This window comes from Phyllostomus discolor, chromosome 7 (assembly GCF_004126475.2).
Source record: "Phyllostomus discolor isolate MPI-MPIP mPhyDis1 chromosome 7, mPhyDis1.pri.v3, whole genome shotgun sequence".
Taxonomy (NCBI): domain Eukaryota; kingdom Metazoa; phylum Chordata; class Mammalia; order Chiroptera; family Phyllostomidae; genus Phyllostomus; species Phyllostomus discolor.
The window spans coordinates 117,977,406-117,996,342 of NC_040909.2; positions in this window are offsets into that span (position 1 = coordinate 117,977,406).

An 18,937-nucleotide genomic window follows, 5' to 3' on the forward strand; every position below is an offset into this window, starting at 1 on the left:
TTTAACCTGGCTGACCTTTCGCTGAGGTAGAGGTCTCCAGCTGGAGCTGCCGTTCTTTCAGGCTTATCCTGTGCCCAGCTCAGCTTATACACGTCCCCACAATGCTCTGTTCCCTTCTGGGATGCCTCCGCTGGTGCGGGCACTCCAGCTGCCTTGAATGTGTGCCTTAGGGTGCCAAGGTAATCCGATGGGGTGCAGGAAGAAAATGTTAGCACCCCTATTTCCAATTTTATCTTATAAAAAGAAAAATGAAGATACATAAACATTAAACCTACAGCTTGACACTGGCATCTTCACGTCTTCCATGGGTCAGGCTACCACAGGTCTAGGTTTGCTCACACACGTTTTCAACCTTAATTCACTGTGACACATTGTGGTTTGCATGTGCCAGTTTGGTGAAGTGGTTGTCCAAGGTACAATGGCATTACAAAGGCAAAAGAAGAGCCCTAATAATGACTCAGGTGACTGTATTCAAATATACTATGTTAAGTCTTTCCAATTTGGGGGCCCACTGTCACTTTCTCTGATTTTCCGATGGTTCCATCTTCCTCTTTCCCCTACACGGGTGTCCAACCCACAGCTCACAGGCCCCATGCACTATGAATTCGGCCCAACACGAAATTGTAAATTTCCTTAAAACCTTTTCCCTCATCAGTTTTCGTTAGTTTCTGTGTATTTTAATGTGTGCGCACAACAAACTCTTCTTCTAGTGCAGCCCAGAGATGCCAGAAGGTTGGATACCCCTTGCTGGTTAGGAAGTTCCCTTGTGCATGCTGGTAAATAGCTTTACCTTTCAGTCTTTTCATTAGTTCAGAAAGACTTCCTTGAGATATACCGAACCCTCTGGAAACTATCCTCCTGCCTCTCTGACCAGCTCTGATAAGGTTCCTTTTCAAGTTCCCTCCTTCTGCTTTTCAGAAACCAGTTATCACCAAACTGCCATTTTTGCTTTGTGTTCAAATAGACTGAGTTGGCATCCTTGCTTCACTATATGTACTTGGTCAAGTTATTTAACCTCAGAGAGCCTCAGTTTTCTTATCTAAAAAAATACCAATTTTGCAAGGTAGTTGAGGGATTATGTGAAGTGTCTACCACTTTATACATAACAATCAAATAATTATTATAACAAGGAGAGATTTATCTGCTATAGTTTTCTAGTACTTCTCTTTTTAGCCTTGGCCATTTACTTTGTTCCCAGAATAATTTCTGAGAGAAAAAAAGACAGAGGGAGGGAAGGATAGAGGAAGGGAAGGGGAGAGAGAGAGACAGAGGCAGAGATAAGAGACAGAGAGATACACAGAGAGAGAATGAGAATCTTGACTAAACCCAAGTAACAGAGAAATACTTCCAAATATTCAGCTATGCAGCTCTTAGCTGGTTGGCCATCAAAGTAAATGGTTCAGAAGGAAACTTTTCCTTGCAGGATAAATTCTAGAAGCAATCAAATAGAATATTAAACACTGATTTTTGTTCACACCTACTCGACTTCCATCTTATTTCCTCGACAGCAGGATTTTTTTTTTTAAGAGTAATGGAATGTCTGGGACAGATTTCAGACACAGGAGATAAACCCCAAGTGTCTAAATTTGCACGTATATCAGCCCCTATCTCTTTCTGATCTTCCCAGTAGAAGCACATTCCTTTGGTTTATCCTCACTTGATCTATTCCATTTTCCCACTGAGGACTCTACTTCAGCCATACCCTCGATAGCAGAATGAATTCTATCATCCCAGGGTGTCATTTGTCAACTGGAATAAGGGCCTTGATTGTAATGAGGAAACCCTGCATCTCGATACCGTCTATCAACGCCCCACTCTTGGCTTGTGCCCGATACGCCAGCCCAGGAGCTAGGTGTCAGAGGTAACATTCCTTTCGGAGGTTTCAATACCCCCATCATGACCCCTTGACTCTGCTTGATGCCTTCCATTATTTGATTCTATATATTGAGGAAGGTGAGATTTTTAAGCTTCCAGAATGCTGATTAGCACTCAAAAAGATAGACTGAATATCACCTTATTTGCTTTAATTCCTGCTATTCCACAGCATACCATATCCTCAGGTTAAGCTTTGTGACTTCCTGGACCTCGTTCACTCTAACTTTTAAGTGATTCTACTTTTTGTTGTGAAATACATCATTCATAAAAAGAATATATAAAGCATACATTCGCATTTAAAAAACCACTGCAGAGCAGACACCCAAATTCTCACACACGCTCCCAGTAGGAAATGTTAGAACATTCATGACTCAGGAGACCTTCCCTTCCCCAGCTGTAACCGCCATTTTAATGTTTGCGATAATCATTATGAAGAGTTTCATCATTGCCCTGGCTGGTGTAGCTCAGTGGATTGAATGTGGGCTGCGAACCAAAGCATCGCAGGTTCGATTCCCAGTCAGGGCACATGCCTGGGTTGCAGGACACAGACCCCAGCAACCGCACATTGATGTTTCTTTCTCTCTCTTCCTCCCTCCCTTCCCTCTCTAAAAAATAAATAAATAAAATCTTTAAAAAAACCGGGTTTCTTCATTTACATATGTCATTGCTTAACAGTGTAATTTTATTTTGCCTGGCTTAGAATTTTATATAAATGGAACAATGGCTTTTATTTTGTGACTTGCTTACTTCGCTCTATGTTGTTGTGAACTTAGGCCTAATACAACTCAAGTTTAATATTCAGTATGGCTCACAAATCTCTCCTGTTACCAACACTGTTGGGCTCATAATAGTGCTCAGTTAGTACTCGGGTGGTTGAGGATAACAATAATGGTAGCGGTAATACTAGCTAAACTTTATTGTGTACTTACCATGTGCAAGTCAGTGTTCTCAGAGCTTCGCTTAATCATTAGTTTGAATAATCTTCACAACGATATTATAAAATAGAATTTACTATGTTTATCCTCTTGTTAAAGATGAGACAACTACGATCAGAAAAATGATATAATGTGCCCAAAGTCATGCAGCAGTGAGTGTTAGAATAAAGGGAATAGTAGAAGCTTAAACATATTCAATTTACTTATTCCATGCTGATTTGTAAAGGTATAATCATAGTAATAACATTAATAGTAACAGCTATTATTTGCTGAGTATCTTTACTCTGCCAAATATTTAATTCATCCACCTGCATGATCTCATTAGTTCTAAGAACAACGTATTATGATGGGCACTTTATTTCCAATTTAAAAGCAAGGAAACTGAGGCTCATAGAAGTTAAATTGCCTAAAGAGATAGTAAGTGGCAGGCTGGGATTTGAACCTAAATATATCTGACCTCAACATCTATACTCTGCCATAACACCCTGCTTACTGCCTCTATAGATTTCACCAGCTCTTTCATATTGATGCCAATATAATACACCTATCTGGAATTTTTCAGATAGGTGTATAGGTGTATTATATTGCTAATGTAATGAGAACTGTTTGCGCGACATCGATGTAACCTGGCAGCCAAGAAGAGTGGACTGCAATGCGTGTGTGTGGAAAATGACCACTTCACCATACTAGTCAGTGGGGGTGGTAGACGCTGCCATTGAGTGAGCATGTACACTGTGTGGCTGTCACATTCCAAATGACTGAGAAAGTACAGCAACGAATCTGCATCAAATTTTATGTTAAGCTTAAACATTCCTCCACAGAAACTATTTGGTTGATTCAGAAGGCTGCAGCTATGAGCAACTAGTGACTGACAGCTTCATCAGAGAATGCACCTGCTCATCCATCATGTCTCCTGCTGAGTTTTTTTGGCAAAACATCAAATTGTCCAGGTGACTCAGCCCCACTATGGTTCAGATTTGGCACCCTGCAACCTGTGAATTTTTCCAAAATTAAAATCACCTTTGAAAGGGAAGAGGTTTTAGATTGTTGATAAGATTAAGAAAAATAAGATGGGGCAGCTGATGGTGATTGGGAGAACTGTGTGCCTAAGGTGCCTGCCTACTTTGAAGGGGACTGAGGCATCATTGTCCCATGTACAATGTTTCTTGTATCTTGTATCTTTTTTGGTAAATATCTCTATTTTTCATATTATATGGCTGGATATCTTCTGGGCATCCTATATATACATACATGCACACGCACACACACACACGTGTGTGTGTGTGTGTGTGTGTGTGTGTGTATAATCACCTCTCATTACAGGATGTTATGGGAAATTATTTTTTAGAAACCATGAAGTTCAAACTTCCAATTTGCAAGGATATGCAGGGAAGAGCAATCATCAATAGTTAGAGTAACAGTACTGGATGCTGTTTATCCCTACTGTTCTGCTCTCTGTGTATGTCACCATATATAATTGTATGTAGATCAGGAAGGAAAAATTAACATGACCATCCCCTCTGCTCCCTAAGACTCTGGTGAACATCAAGACATTCTCTTCTGTCTTAAGTCTCTCAGATAATTCACTTGCTTCTTATTTCCTGAGAGTGGAAATTACCAACTGACTCTGGCCCATACTCTATGCTACATTCATTGCTCTGATTAGGGAAGGCAACACACCACACAATGCTTTTAGAACCATTGTGAGAGAAACTGAATTATAATCATAAATAGTATTTATATAGTTTATAATGTAGTTTAAAATGGTCAAAACTTTATACTTTTAATAAAAATTCCTATACATTGCTAAATCTTGGCCTCCTAAGTAGTCTTTAGTTATCTTACTGCTTATCCAACTGCAAAGCAATCTATAATCTGAAATTGTAGAGGTACCTCTTGAGAAGCTACTTTCTAAATCAACCAGGGAGGAATTTAGAAAGTTACTATGCACACCCATGACCAGGGGATGCTACGAATTAAAAACTCCAGAGGAGTAGATGCATTTTTGAACTTTAATTTACAAGCAGTAAAATTTACCCCAAAGGACCAGTTTGCATTCTCACCAACTTAATAAGAGTTTCACTTTCGGTTGCTCCACACCTTCCTGTACATGTGGAACAGCATTTGATTTTAGCCATTATAATCTGTGAGTAGTGGTATCACATTATAGCTTCAATTTGTGTACTCCTAATGGTAGATGATGTTGAGCATATTTTCATGTGCATATTTACCATCTGTATACCTTCTTTGGTGAACTCTAGTATCTGTTCAAATCTTTTGTCCATTTTTAAATTAGATTTTCTTATTTTTGAGTTTTCATTATATATCTGGATACAAGGTCTTTGTCAGGCATGAGATTTCCAAATATTTTCTCTAAGTCTATGGTTTGTGTCTTTATTTTCTTAGCAGTGACATTTGCAGAGAAAAAAATGTTTTTATGAAGTCCAATATGTCAATAGTTTTCTTTTATAAATTGTGATTTTGATGTAGTATCTAAGAATTCTTGCCTTCATTTAAGGTAACAAAGATTTTCTCTTGTTCTCTTTTAAAATTGTTATAGTTTTACCATTTATATTTATGCTTATAATACAAGGTTAATTTGGTATGTTATGGGTTATAGGTCCAGGTGCATTGTTTTAGCATTTTTGCATACTTCAATTGTTACAGCAAGATTTCTTGGAAAGACTTTTTTTTTCAATTGCCTTCAAATCTTTGGCAAAAAACAATTTACCATATACTAACAGGTCTACATCTGGACCCTCTGTTCTGTTCCACTGATCTGTGCACCTGTGCTTTCATGAACACCACACTCTCTTGATTACTGTACCTTTAAAATAAGCCTTGAAATCAAGTAAGTGTTAGTTCTCCAATTTTGTTCTTTGTTTTCCAAAATGTTTGGCAAGCCTAGTTCCTCTGCTTCTCATATACATTTTAGAATCAGTGTGTCAAAATCTATAAAATATCCTATTAAAATTCAGATTGGAAATGCATTGAACCTATAAGAAATTAATTTGGGGAAATTAATGTCTTAGTAATAAAGAATTTTCCAATCAATACACAGCATATATCTTCATTTATTTAGGTCATCTTTGACTTCTTTCACCAAAAGTTTGTAGTTGGCAGCATACAGGTACTGCATATATTTTGCTAGATTTAAACCTAAATGTTTGTTTTTAATGTTAGAAATAATAGTTTTAAATTATTTTCATTTCCAATTGTTCATTGCTAGTAAATAAATAAAATTGTTTTATTGACCATGATAAACACATTTAAATAGTTTTATTTTTTTCTTTCCAATCTGTGTGCATTTTATTTCTTTTTCTTATTTTATTGGAATGTCAAGAACTCCAGAACAGTTAAACAGAATTGGTGAGAGCAATTACTTGTTGCTAACCCTAGGGGGAAAGCATTTGGTCTTCTGCCATTATGATGTTAGCTGTAGGTTTAGTTTTTTTAATGCCCTTTATCAACTTCAGGAGGTTTTCTTCTATCCTAGTTTGCTGTCAATTTTTATTTTAATTGGTTGTTGAATATTTTCAAGGCCTTTTTCGGCATTTGCTAAGAGGATCATGGGGGTTTTTCTGTTTTTATCTGTCAATATTATGAATTATTTTGATTGATTATTGCATGTCAAACTAGCCTTACCTTCCTGAGATAAACCCCATTTGGTCATGATGTATTATTCTTTTATATGTTGCTGCATTTGAAAATGTACCAAGGATTTTCGCATCATGTTTATCACAATGCAAAAGGTATGTCAGCCTGTTGTGTTCTTTTCTTATAGTATCTTTGTCTACTTTTGGTATCAGAAAAATGCTGACCTCAAAAAGTTGAAAGTGTCTCCTCCTCTTCTATCTTCTGATTCAGTGTGGAATTCACATTACTTCTTCCTTAATGTTTTGTATAATTTGCCAGTGGTACCAGTTTTCTTTGTTGGACAGCATTTAACATATGAATTCAATTTCCTTGATAGACACAGGACAGTTCAGGTGATCTACTTCTGAGTTTTAGTAATATGTGTCTTTCAAAGAACTTGTCAAAGAACTTAACCTGTTGTAGAATTTATAAGCATAGAGATGTTCATAGTGTATTTAATTCTTCTGACTTCCTTAGAGTTTGTAGAGATACCTCCCATTTCATTTCTAATGTTGGTATATTGAGTTTTCAGTCTTTTTTTCCCTTGGTCAGTATTGCTAAAGATTGATCAGTTAGAATGATGTATTCAAACTGGATGCATTTTAAACAAGAGTTCCCAAATATTTTGATATTAATGGTTGTAGATGAGTCTTGAAGACATCTCAATGTCACAGAAAATACTATCAGTAAGAGGCAGCAAATCCCAAACAGATTTATGTTTAAATAGAGCTCCTATGATTTGCCTCACTCTAACCTGTCTTATCACCCATGGCATCATTTTACTGTATTAACTTGAAAGTCACTTAATCGTTAGAACAAACTTTATGTAGAAAACTCAATAGTCACTTGAAATGAGTACATGTTGATATTTCATCTTCCCCAAACAGATCTTTGTAAATCTGTTTATATTTCAAATAATTATTGGCATCTTTCAGAGTAATATATTAAATATTTTAATTATTAATTTTCTTAGTTAAAAGAAGTTACTATGGTTCATTTCATCCTGAATTGGGATAAAATAAATTTTTTGAATCTCAGGAGATGATACCAAGTATTTTGCAGATGTCCCTTAAAGTTGATGACTGATGCATGTACTCATGCTGACTTGAGAAAAACAAAATATGGCTCAAGAAATGACTCAAGACTCTAAGCTATTAAAATTCAGATGCTTTTTGACCCCAGTATGCTAAATGCCAAGAGAAATGAGTTGGAAAATGCCCAGTGCCCATCTTCTTTCTGGAGGTTCCAAAATTTATGACTAAGTTATTTCTGTAAGTCTAGGACCAATTACTGCTGTTTCCATAATTTCTAAAGCAATCCTGCCAGTGACCTGGACTAAAAAGGATTAATCTGTATTTTATGATGTGGCTGTAATTATCAAAATCTGACTTAATAAAACAGAGAGGGTAAAATAAGAGTGCCTAAGAAATATCTATTGAACTTTCACTTTTTATCATAATTAAGATTTTTTTCACAAAGTCAAATTTACCATGAAGTCCTCTAAAATCAGATGTATTTTGCTATTCTCTTATCATATTCTAAATATCCCCAAAGCACCTGTATGATTCCCTGGAAAACCTCTTCTGTAAAACACTACATGAAGTTAGGGTGATCATCTATTCCAGTTTAGATGATATATTATAATGTCACCTACCTAAAATGAGTTTGAGTCCAAGCTATCAATATAAAATCAAACATTCATTAGAGCAAGTACTAACTGACCAACACTAAATGCATAGCAGTTGAGAGATAAAAGCAATCAATGCTTTCTGCTTTTAAAGTAATGGCACTAACATAAGGTGGTGTACACAAGCACTATCAAGTAACAAGATGAAGTTTATAAAAGTACCATTACTTATATGCTTAAAAGAGTATAAGTGAAAGAAGAAAGCTGAGTATAAGCTACATTGTTAGCTGCATAAGAACCAAAAGCAGTAAATGTGGGGAGTTCCGGTCAACATGGTGACGTAGGTAAAAGCGGTACTTGAATTGCCCCCACAACTAAGCTACCAAACAGCCAACATTCAGAACTGCCTTAATGTAGCTAAACAGAAGTTCTACAACTAAGGATATAAAAAAGAAGACACATTAAGACTGGTAGGAAGGGTTCAGATGTGGACGTGGCTAGTCACACACACATGTGTTGGTTAAAACTTGGGAGAAGTATCTTGGCTGCAGAGGTTTCTCCTGTAAAGCAAGGGGCCCCAGTCCTGGGTTCCAGTGACAGGAAAAAAAGTCCCCATAGCTTCTGACTGTAAAACCCAGTGGGGATTGTGGCTGAGTGAGGTAGAGTGCTTCTGGAGTCCCAGGTGCACCTCTTAAAGGGCCCCCCACACACACTTACTCAGAATTACTCCCTCTGAGTTCCAGCACTGGGGTAGCAACTCAATTCTCTGGCATCAGGATGAGAGCTGGGAGATAGCTTGATATCAGACAGAAGAGCTGACAGATGCCACTATCCCTTTCCTGAGCCCTCCACTCACAGAGGCAGCAGGATGGTGCCATGTCGGAGTCTCCATCCACCTGGCTAACACTGTGGCCCCACCCTGGTGATTCTCCGGGACTCTGCCCCATCCAACATGTAGACCCACCCAAGTTGTTTCCAGTGGCTTTTCCATACAAATGACCTGTCTTGGCTCGTTGCTTTGGACTTCCCTAAAATCTCTCAAGCAAGCAGCATTTAGCCTTAGTGTGTCTTGTACTTTTTGCTGTCAGTGGCCAGGATGAGTACTTGCAGCAGCTGGCTTTGGTTTGCAGCTTGGCCTCTCTCTGACCACGCCCAGCCCAAGTAGCAGCTATCTGCAGAAGGCTTTGTAGCTCATGTTGGGTAACCTCAGGCAGGGCATAGGTGACGTTGGCCAGCACCTCCCAGGAGGCCCCAGAGCCAGTGCACTGTGGCCAGCTTCAGACCACACCAGAGCACCATCCAACCACCTCCACAAGCAACACGTTCAAGGTGTGGACTCAGTGGGCATCAGAGCCCTGGTGAAGTGTGTCCTTCTCTATGGGGTTGATACCTGCAAGCTGATTCTCCACGGTGATCACAGCCAGATCTCACAGCCTATTGCCCTAGAGGTAAATTCCTCCCATTGAGGTGCCAAAAGCAATCAAGTCTCCACAACAGGAGGTTGTACACAGCAGCCCACATGGGGCAGGGAAGATGTACCTGGAGTATCCAGCCTGGGTGATGGGAAGGCTGTGCCACTGGACCCTACAGGACACCTACTGTGTAAGCCCACTCTACCAAACCTAGGTGACAGAGCAGCTCTGCTTAACATACAGAAATAAACACAGGGAGGCAGCCAAAATGAGAAGACAAAGAAACATGTCCCACATAAAAGAACAGAACTCCAGAAAGAGAGCTAAACAAAATGGAGACAATCAAAATGGACAGAAACTCTGGTTATAAGGATGCTCATTGAATTTAGGGGAAGAGTAGATGAACTTAGCGAGAACCTCAATAAAGATAGAGGAAACAAAAAAAGAACCAGTCAAAAATGAAGAATACATTAACTGAAATGAAGAATACAGTACAGGGAATCCACAGTGGAGTAGATGAAGCAGAGGACTGAATTGAAATTTGAAAGATAAGAAGCAGAAAACATCCAATCAGAACAGCAAAAAGAAAGAAGAATGAAAAAAAAATGAGGATAGTGTAAAGAGCCTCTGGGACACCTTGGAGCATGCCAACATTCACATCACAGGGGTGCCGGAAGGAGAAGAGACAGAGAGCAAGAAATTGAAAACCTAAGTGAAAAAAACAACTATGGAAAACTTCCCTAATCTGGTGAAAGAAATAGACATAGAAGTCCAGGAAGTGCAGAGTACCAAATAAGATGAATGCAAAGAGGCCCACACCAAGACACATAATAATTAAAATGCCAAAGGTTAAAGACAGATAGAACTTTAAAAGCAGCAAGAGACAAACAGCTAACTACAAGGGAGCTCACATAAGACTGTCATCTGATTTTCCAACAGAAACTTTGCAGACCAGAAGGGAGTGGCAAGATTAGTCTACTCAGAAAAGCTATCATTTAGAATTGAAGGACAGATAAAGAGCTTCCCAGACAAGAAGTTCATCACCACCAACCAGTATTACAAAAAATACTAAAGGCTCTTCTTTAAGAAGAAGAAGAAGATAAAAAATATGAATAATAAAATGGCAATACATACATATCTATGGGTGAAAAAGGCAAAGAGATTAAGAAGTATAAATTGGTAGTTACAGATTAGGCACAGGGATAAAAAGCACAGCCTAGGAAATACAGTCATTAATATTATAATAACTATGTATGGTGTCAAATGGGTATAATATGTCAACTCTGACTGAAAAATATAATTGTTTAAAATAAAATAAATAAATAGATAAATGGGCAAAGGGGAAAAGTAACATAAATTATGTCTATTATCATTCCTGCTCTAATCTTGGTGCCTAGCACAGTGGCAAAAATAAAATGGGAATGAAATACCTATTTGTCTTCTGACTTGAAGTCCAGTTAAGTGCATAGACTTCTAAGTTAGATAGATTTGAATCAAAATACTGCATTATCCAGCTAGATATGTACTAAGATTTTCATGGAAGGCAATATTATCCAGCTTACTCTTCCTTCTAACTGATAAAAAATATGAATTCAAGACTCCTATTTCTTTTTTTTAAATTTGTTAAAGATTTTATTCATTTACTTTTAGAGAGGGAAGGGAGGGAGATAGAGGGAGAGAGAGAGAAACATCAATATGCAGTTGCTGGGGGTCATGGCCTTCAACCCAGGCATGTACCCTGACTGGGAATCGAACCTGTGACACTTTGGTTTGCAGCCTGCGCTCAATCCACTGAACTATGCCAGCCAGGGCTGCAAGACTCCTATTTCTAAAAATTAAGTCTATTCTCAAAAACGAAGATCACCGCATGAAAAATCCCTAAAAAGTCATGCTTTAGGCCTTGAAGTAAACTCATAAAGAAGAGTTTCAGAATCTGTAGCATGTTACACAGGTACTTATCAGCGCAGATCATCCACTCTAAAGGGCAATGGTAATTTGGAATATGAACTCTAGTACATTTATTTAAATTCAGTCTCAGTCACTGATGAAAGAGGAATACATTTCATAAAAAGTGGAATTACATATCAAAAACCTTGTTATAAATGTTTGTATATTTTGACTAATTCTACTTCTGAGAACCCACCCTAAATCAAAATACAGAAATTCATTGAAACATTACTTGAGACAATTACAACATAATATCCAACAACAGAAAAATGATCATATTGTAAAATTATAGCACAGCAACATCATTCACTATAACTATGAAAAGAGTTTTGACAAGGTAAACTGTTTTGTCACACAGAAAAATCAAAAGCATATGATAAAATTTATATATGCAGTATGCATTCAACTACATAAAAATACACACAGAAAAGAAATAAAAATATATTTAAAACTCAGATTGAAACTGTCCTAACTTAAAGATAAAGACTATCAGATTAGGTACACCCTGGCCAGTGTGGCTCAGTTGGTTGGAGCATTGTCCAGTAACCAAGAGTTTGCTGGTTCGATTCCTGATCAGGGCACAGGCCTGGGTTGCAGGTTCCATCCCGGTTGGGGTGCGTAGGATTCCCATTCCTGGCACATATAGGAGGCAACCAATCAATGTTCTCTCTTGCATCAATGTTTCTATCTCTTAAGAAAATTCTTTTAAAAAGCAATGGGAAAGAAAAGACCATCAGACTGGGTATAAACAAAAGCCAAATTCTTCAGACAAGAGGAACTTAAAAATGACAGCCTGGTTTAAAATTAACAGATACCCTACATATATTAGATAAATACAAACAGGTGTGAAAACAATCTCATAAAAAGGAGAATTCAGGGATGAAAACGTTAAGTGGAAAAAAGATATACTTGTGCATAATAATAAATTGTAAAAATCAGTAATAATGGTATAAAAGTCTATATCAAATTACATAGTACTAAAATGTAAAAATAATCACTAAAGTATATGTGAAATATTTAGGAATACACTTTAGATAGACAGTTTTAATGTGCCACTATAAATTCCATCACACTAGATAGGAAAAAAAAAACAAGAACATAGAGATATGAAGAACTGATTAACAATTACATTAATGATCCATTTGTCAAACAGTTGACATAATTTTTAAAGCATCTATGTAACATTAATATACTGACCTCCACTAAGCCAACCATAAAAGATAAATAAGTTCCGCAAAATTAAATTATAACAGGCTAATTTCTAAATTGCAAAACAATAAATTCATAAATTAATAATGAAAATTTAAACAAAAGGAACTAAACTCTTTCCAAATTAAAAGTGTTACTCTTAATGAATAACAGTTTGTGTAATATGGTCAAAGTTGTCCAAAGGGACAAATTCATAATATTTATAAAAACAATATGTTTCCTTCTCTACCTATTAAACATTGGAGTTTCCCGGGGCTAAACTCCCCTCTCTTTTTGCTGAGGAAATTTCATACATTCCCAGTTTCATTTGGCATGTATATGGCAAATAAAATAAAAATTTAAAAAATTTGGGAAACTACCTCCCAAAAAGAGACATAGCAAAGACAAAACTTGAAAAATAAAAAGCATTTAAACAACTTGCTCAGATGATAAAACAGAAGGTTACCGAAATTATTCAGCATGCTACTAACTATGACAAAGAAAAATAAGCAAGATCTTAAGATCCAAAAGAGGAAAAAAAGAATAAAAAACTCAAAATGTCAAGAGACAAATTCAGCACTGTGAGTTTTGGCTCTGACATGAAAAGAGCTTGACAGTCATCTGTCCTACCTTCAAAATGAGCAAAACATTGAACAAAAATAACCGTCATGCCATGAGGACACCCAACCAGCGCTGGGGAATAATCCATGTCGAGGAGGAGAACTAAGACCCCTCCTCTGTAGCCAGCACCAATTCGCCACCTTAGTTAGGGGTCTTCCAGCACCCCTCAAAGCCTTCAGATAACTGCAGCCCCAGCCAATATAGGACTGTAATCTCATGAGGGCTATCAATAAGAACTAAATAACTGAGCTTAATCTGAATGTAACTAAAAGACTATTAGAAATAAATGATTATTGTTGTTTTAGGCCACGAACTTCTAGGCCAACTAATTATGCAGCATTAGGCAGGTTTCTGGTTTCATGGAGTCCTCATTTTTATTATGTATTGCATTTATAATTTGACTTTCTATGAAAAAGCGTGCTTTCATATTACAGCCTGACCTCAGACGCCAAGGGAGCACAACTGAAGGTCTGTGACATTCTTGTGAAACCTGGGCTACCTTTCTTTTCCCTGGAAGTTTGACATCTCTGGGCTAGATGAGTAGAGTTAAACTGTGATTGGTAAAGGTCTTCCCAGTTCGAATTGTTAGAAAGCTCTCGTCTAATTGCCCTCAACAAGTGCTTCTAATTCAGTCCTTTTGGGCCACGCAAGCGTATGTAATCTTCCCTTTCCGTGCAAGCCCTTCAAATACTGGAAAAGTTTTCATTTCCCACTAGTCTTCTCAAGGCTAAATATCTCCAGATTCTTCAACTACTTCTCATAGGTCATTATTTCGTCTCTTCAACTCAGGTGCTGTCCTTCAGACATTATTTCTTTTTTCAGAGAATTACAGAATGAGAAAACCTTACTCACTAGCCACGAAAAAAAGATAAAAAACCCAATGGTAAGATTTACTTTGCAGTACTATTTATTAGAAAGGAACTTCCTTTTCCTTTTAAAAGTTGAATTTCCAGGAATCATTCTTAATTTTAAGTCAAGTATTCTGAAAATTCTAGGTTGAGGATGCACTTTGCTAAATTATATAATTATTCCTGGAAGTGCGGTGGAAAGGTGGGGGGGGGTGGAGGGTGGGTAGGAGATACAGGCTGATGTTTAGAAGCATAGGCTCTGAAATTAGACCACCTGGGTTCAAGTCTTCCTATACTATTTATAGCTATGTGATCTTAAGCGTAAGTCTGTGTTTGCTTCCTTTTTTGTCAATTGGATGGTAATAAGCAGACACATTGTCATAGGTTTGTGAGAACTAAATAGGATAATGTATGTCCAGTGCTTAAGTCACAGTGCCTAGCACATAGTCAAGTCTTTTTAAGTAGATTAGTATGTATGTTCTCAAAGTCATTTAAAAATCTTCAAAATAACTCTGTATAAAGACAGCCACTACAGGAAGACAGTACATGATCAGAAAGCAAAAGCATAGCTTACAACAGTGGTTTTTGCCATGTTTCATTTCCCAATGCCAAATGCATGATTTGGTTTAAAAGTGTACTTTTACAAATTCAAGTCAATGGATACAGAAGTGTTTTAATATGAAGGACAGAGATAAATAAGACATGGCAGGCCAATTAACTTAATTCAGTGTTCCAGGGGAAAAATGATGAGTGCTAGATTCCTGGAGAGGAGGAGACAGTTTTATAACAGTGAGAAGGACCATTTTATAGAGTGTTTGCCCTGTGTCAAGCAGTCACTCAAAGAGGAAAAGGAAAATGGGCAGGAGGAGAAGGCAGAGAAAGGAGGGTGGGGAGAAGAGTCCAGGGAGAAGGAGGAGGGGAAGAGTTGTAGCTAATATGTGTTGAGCACAGGCCCTGAGTTAACTGCTTCACATGAATTGTTTAATACTATTAATTAACCCTACTAATTCATTTAATCCTATTTACCTACAAAATAGGTATTAAAGTTTTTTACTGGACTTCCAGCCAAGATGGAGGTATAAGTAGATATGCATTGCTTCCTCGAATGACCAAAAGGACAACAAATTTAAAAACAAAAAACAGTGTGGTTCAGTGGATTGAACACTGGCCTGCAAACAAAAGGGTCACCAGTTTGATTACCAGTCAAAGGCACGTGCCTGGGTTCCAGGCCTTGTCCCCAGTTGGGGGTGAGTGAGAGGCAACCACACATTGATGTTTCTCTCTCTTTCTCCCTCCCTTCCCTTTTTTCTAAAAATAAATAAATAAAATCTTTAAAAAAAACAAACAAAGAGCAACCAGAACTGCCAGAAAATGGAACTGTATGGAAGTCCAATAAGCAAGAAGTTAAAGAAGAAACATTTATCCAGACCGGTATGAGGGACGGAGATGGGCAGCCAGGGCAGAAAGGATGCATGGCAAGGAGGCAGCCAACAGGCCAGGTGCACGAGATTGCTGGCAGACCAGTCAGTCCCACACTCAGGTGCTGATAAATCAGGAGGAACAGCAGGGGAACCAGACAGACCACACAACCCAGGGTTCAGAGCCAAGAAAATAAAGCCTCAGAACTTTTGACTGTAAGAACCTGTGGGGGTTGCTTCAGCAGGAGAAAATCCCAGCCTCACAGAAGAGTTCGTTGGAGAGACCCACAGGGTCCTAGAGTGTACACAAACCCACTCACCGGGGAATCAGCACCAGAAGGGCCCAGTTTGCTTGTGGGTAGTGGGGAAGTGATTGAAAGTGGGATGAGAGCCAAGCAAACAGCATTGTTCCCTCTCTGACCTCTCCCCCACATACAGTGCCACAAGGCAGCAACATGGGTTGCCCCACCCATGTGGGTGCACGGACTCATAGGAATGATATGGTGAGTAGGAGGGTTTTAATTGCGAAGTTGGTGGTATAGAGTTCGGGGGTTATGGGGTTGTTGTAGGCTCCTAGAAAAAGGGTTGTAGTTAGGGCATTTATTATAATAATATTGGCGTATTCTGCAAGGAAGAATAGGGCGAAGGGGCCTCCTGCATATTTGACGTTAAATCCGGAGACTAGTTCTGATTCACCTTCTGTTAAGTCGAAGGGAGCTCGGTTGGTTTCTGCTAGAGTAGAGATAAATCATATTATTGCTAGGGGTCATGAGGGGAGGATTAGTCAGATATATTCTTGAGTGGTGATGAGAGTGGTTAGGGAGTAGGATCCGTTTATTAGTAGGATGGATAATAGGATAATTGCTAGTGTAACTTTGTATGAGATTGTTTGGGCTACGGCTCGTAAAGCTCCAATTAGGGCGTATTTTGAGTTGGATGCTCAGCCGGATCAGAGAATGGTGTATACCGCTAGACTAGATACAGCAAGTATGAATAGGACGCCGAGGTTTATGTTGATTAGGGGGTATGGCATTGGTAAGGGGGTTCATATGGTTAGGGCTAGTGTTAGGGCCAGGATAGGGGCACTAATGAATATGGACACGGAGGATGTTAGTGGACGTAGAGGTTCTTTGGTAAATAGTTTTACGGCATCTGCGATTGGTTGGAGAAGCCCATAGGGGCCTACGACATTTGGTCCTTTGCGGAGTTGTATATATCCTAGGATTTTTCGTTCTACTAGAGTCAGGAATGCTACGGCTAGAAGGATTGGGATAATTGTAGAGAGGAGGGTGATTAGATACATTATGTTAAAGAGAGGATTTGAACCTCTGGTACTAAAGGTTTAAGTTTTTTGCAATTACCGGTCTCTGCCACTTTAACTGAGCCCTAGTCTAGGGGTTGTTTGGCTATAGCGTGTCAGGTTGAGATGGTGTCACCTGTTAAGCTAGAAGGCGCTTGGGTTTAAGGAGGCCTTGCCTCTCTTGTCCTTTCGTACTGGGAGAGGCATAGAATAGATAGAAACCAACCTGGATTACTCCGGTCTGAACTCAGATCACGTAGGACTTTAATCGTTGAACAAACGAACCGTTAATAGCTGCTGCACCATTAGGATGTCCTGATCCAACATCGAGGTCGTAAACCCTATTGTCGATAGGGACTCTTAAATAGGATTGCGCTTTTATCCCTAGGGTAACTTGTTCCGTTGATCAAAGATTTTGGATCAGTAGATGTTGTGGCTTAGACTGGTGAGTCTTGGCTTGTAATTGCTCGGAGGGTTTTTTATACTCCGAGGTCACCCCAACCTAAATTGTTAACCTATTCAAATATGTTTTAATCCCTTTTGGTAGTTGATGTATGTTCTTAGGTTAATTAATTAAAGCTCCATAGGGTCTTCTCGTCTTATTGGTATATTCCCGCCTCTTCACGGGAAGGTCAATTTCACTGATTGGGAGTAAGAGACAGTAGGACCCTCGTGTGGCCATTCATACAAGTCCTTATTTAGAGAACAAGTGATTATGCTACCTTTGCACGGTCAGGATACCGCGGCCGTTAAACTTATGTCACTGGGCAGGCAGTGCCTCTAATACTTGATATGCTAGAGGTGATGTTTTTGGTAAACAGGCGGGGTCTGTGTTTGCCGAGTTCCTTTTACTCCTTTTGATCTTTCCTTGAGAGCACTCCTGTGTTGGATTAACGTGAGGAAGTGAATGAAGGGCTTGTTGTTTGGCTTGCTTCATGGACGTTAACTATCAGTGGGGATCCGTTCTGATATACACTTGTGCGAGGAGAATAGAATTCTTGTTACTCATATTAACAGTATCTCTTCTATATGGTTATAGAATGGTCCAGTTTTAGTCCTAGGAGTTGGCATGTCGATATTGGAATTAAGATAGTTGAGTTGTTGAGCTTGAACGCTTTCTTTATTGGTGGCTGCTTTTAGGCCAACTATGGTTTATTTTTATGCTTGCTCTCTAGGCAAGGTTGTAGCCTATGTCTAAAAAGCTGTCCCTTTTTAGACTATATTTTAAGTCTACAGTGGAATTAAGGTATTTTTTGGTAGGCTTAAAGTTGAACTGAAATTCTTTTCTGGACAACCAGCTATCACCAGGCTCGGTAGGCTTGTCACCTCTATTTATGAGTCTTTTCACTATATTGCCACATAGATGAATTTGCTCTGGGAAGCTGCTCATGAATAGCTCGTCTGGTTTCGGGGTGGTTAACTCAAGGTCTCTTTGCTAAGTTGTTCTAGTTAAATCATTATGCGAAAGGTACAAGGGATAAGCTTTGCTGTTTGTTGCTTTGATAATTTCTTTGGAAATTAGGTATTCGTTGAATACCTAAGGCTCCGCCCCTTACAAGGTAATAGGTGTGCTAAGACAAAGAAACATGGTCCAAATGAAAGAACAGATCTAAACCCCAGAAAAAGAACTAAGTGACAAGGAGATAGACAACCCATAAGATGCAGAGTTTAAAGCACTGGTAATCAGGACGTGCACAAGAATGGCTGAGTACGGACACAAAATAAGGAAAGAAGTAAACGCTATACAAAGTAAAATAAAGCAAAGTACAGAGGGAACCAACAGTGAAGGGAAGGAAACCGGAACTCAGATCAAAGATTTGGAACAAAAGAACTAAACATCCAACCAGAACAGAATGAAGGAACAAAAATTCAAAAAAAAAATGAGGAGAGGTTTAGGAACCTCTGGGACAGCTTTAAACATTCCAACATCTGAATCATAGGGGGTGCCAGTAAGACAAGAGTAAGAGCAAGAAATTGAAAACTTACTTGAAAAAATAATGAAGGAATGATCCCCTAATCTGGCGAAGGAAATAGGCATGCAAGTCCAGGAAGCTCAGAGAGTCCCAAAGAATTTGGACCCAAGGAGGAACACACCAAGGCACATCATAATTAAATTACTCACTCAAGATT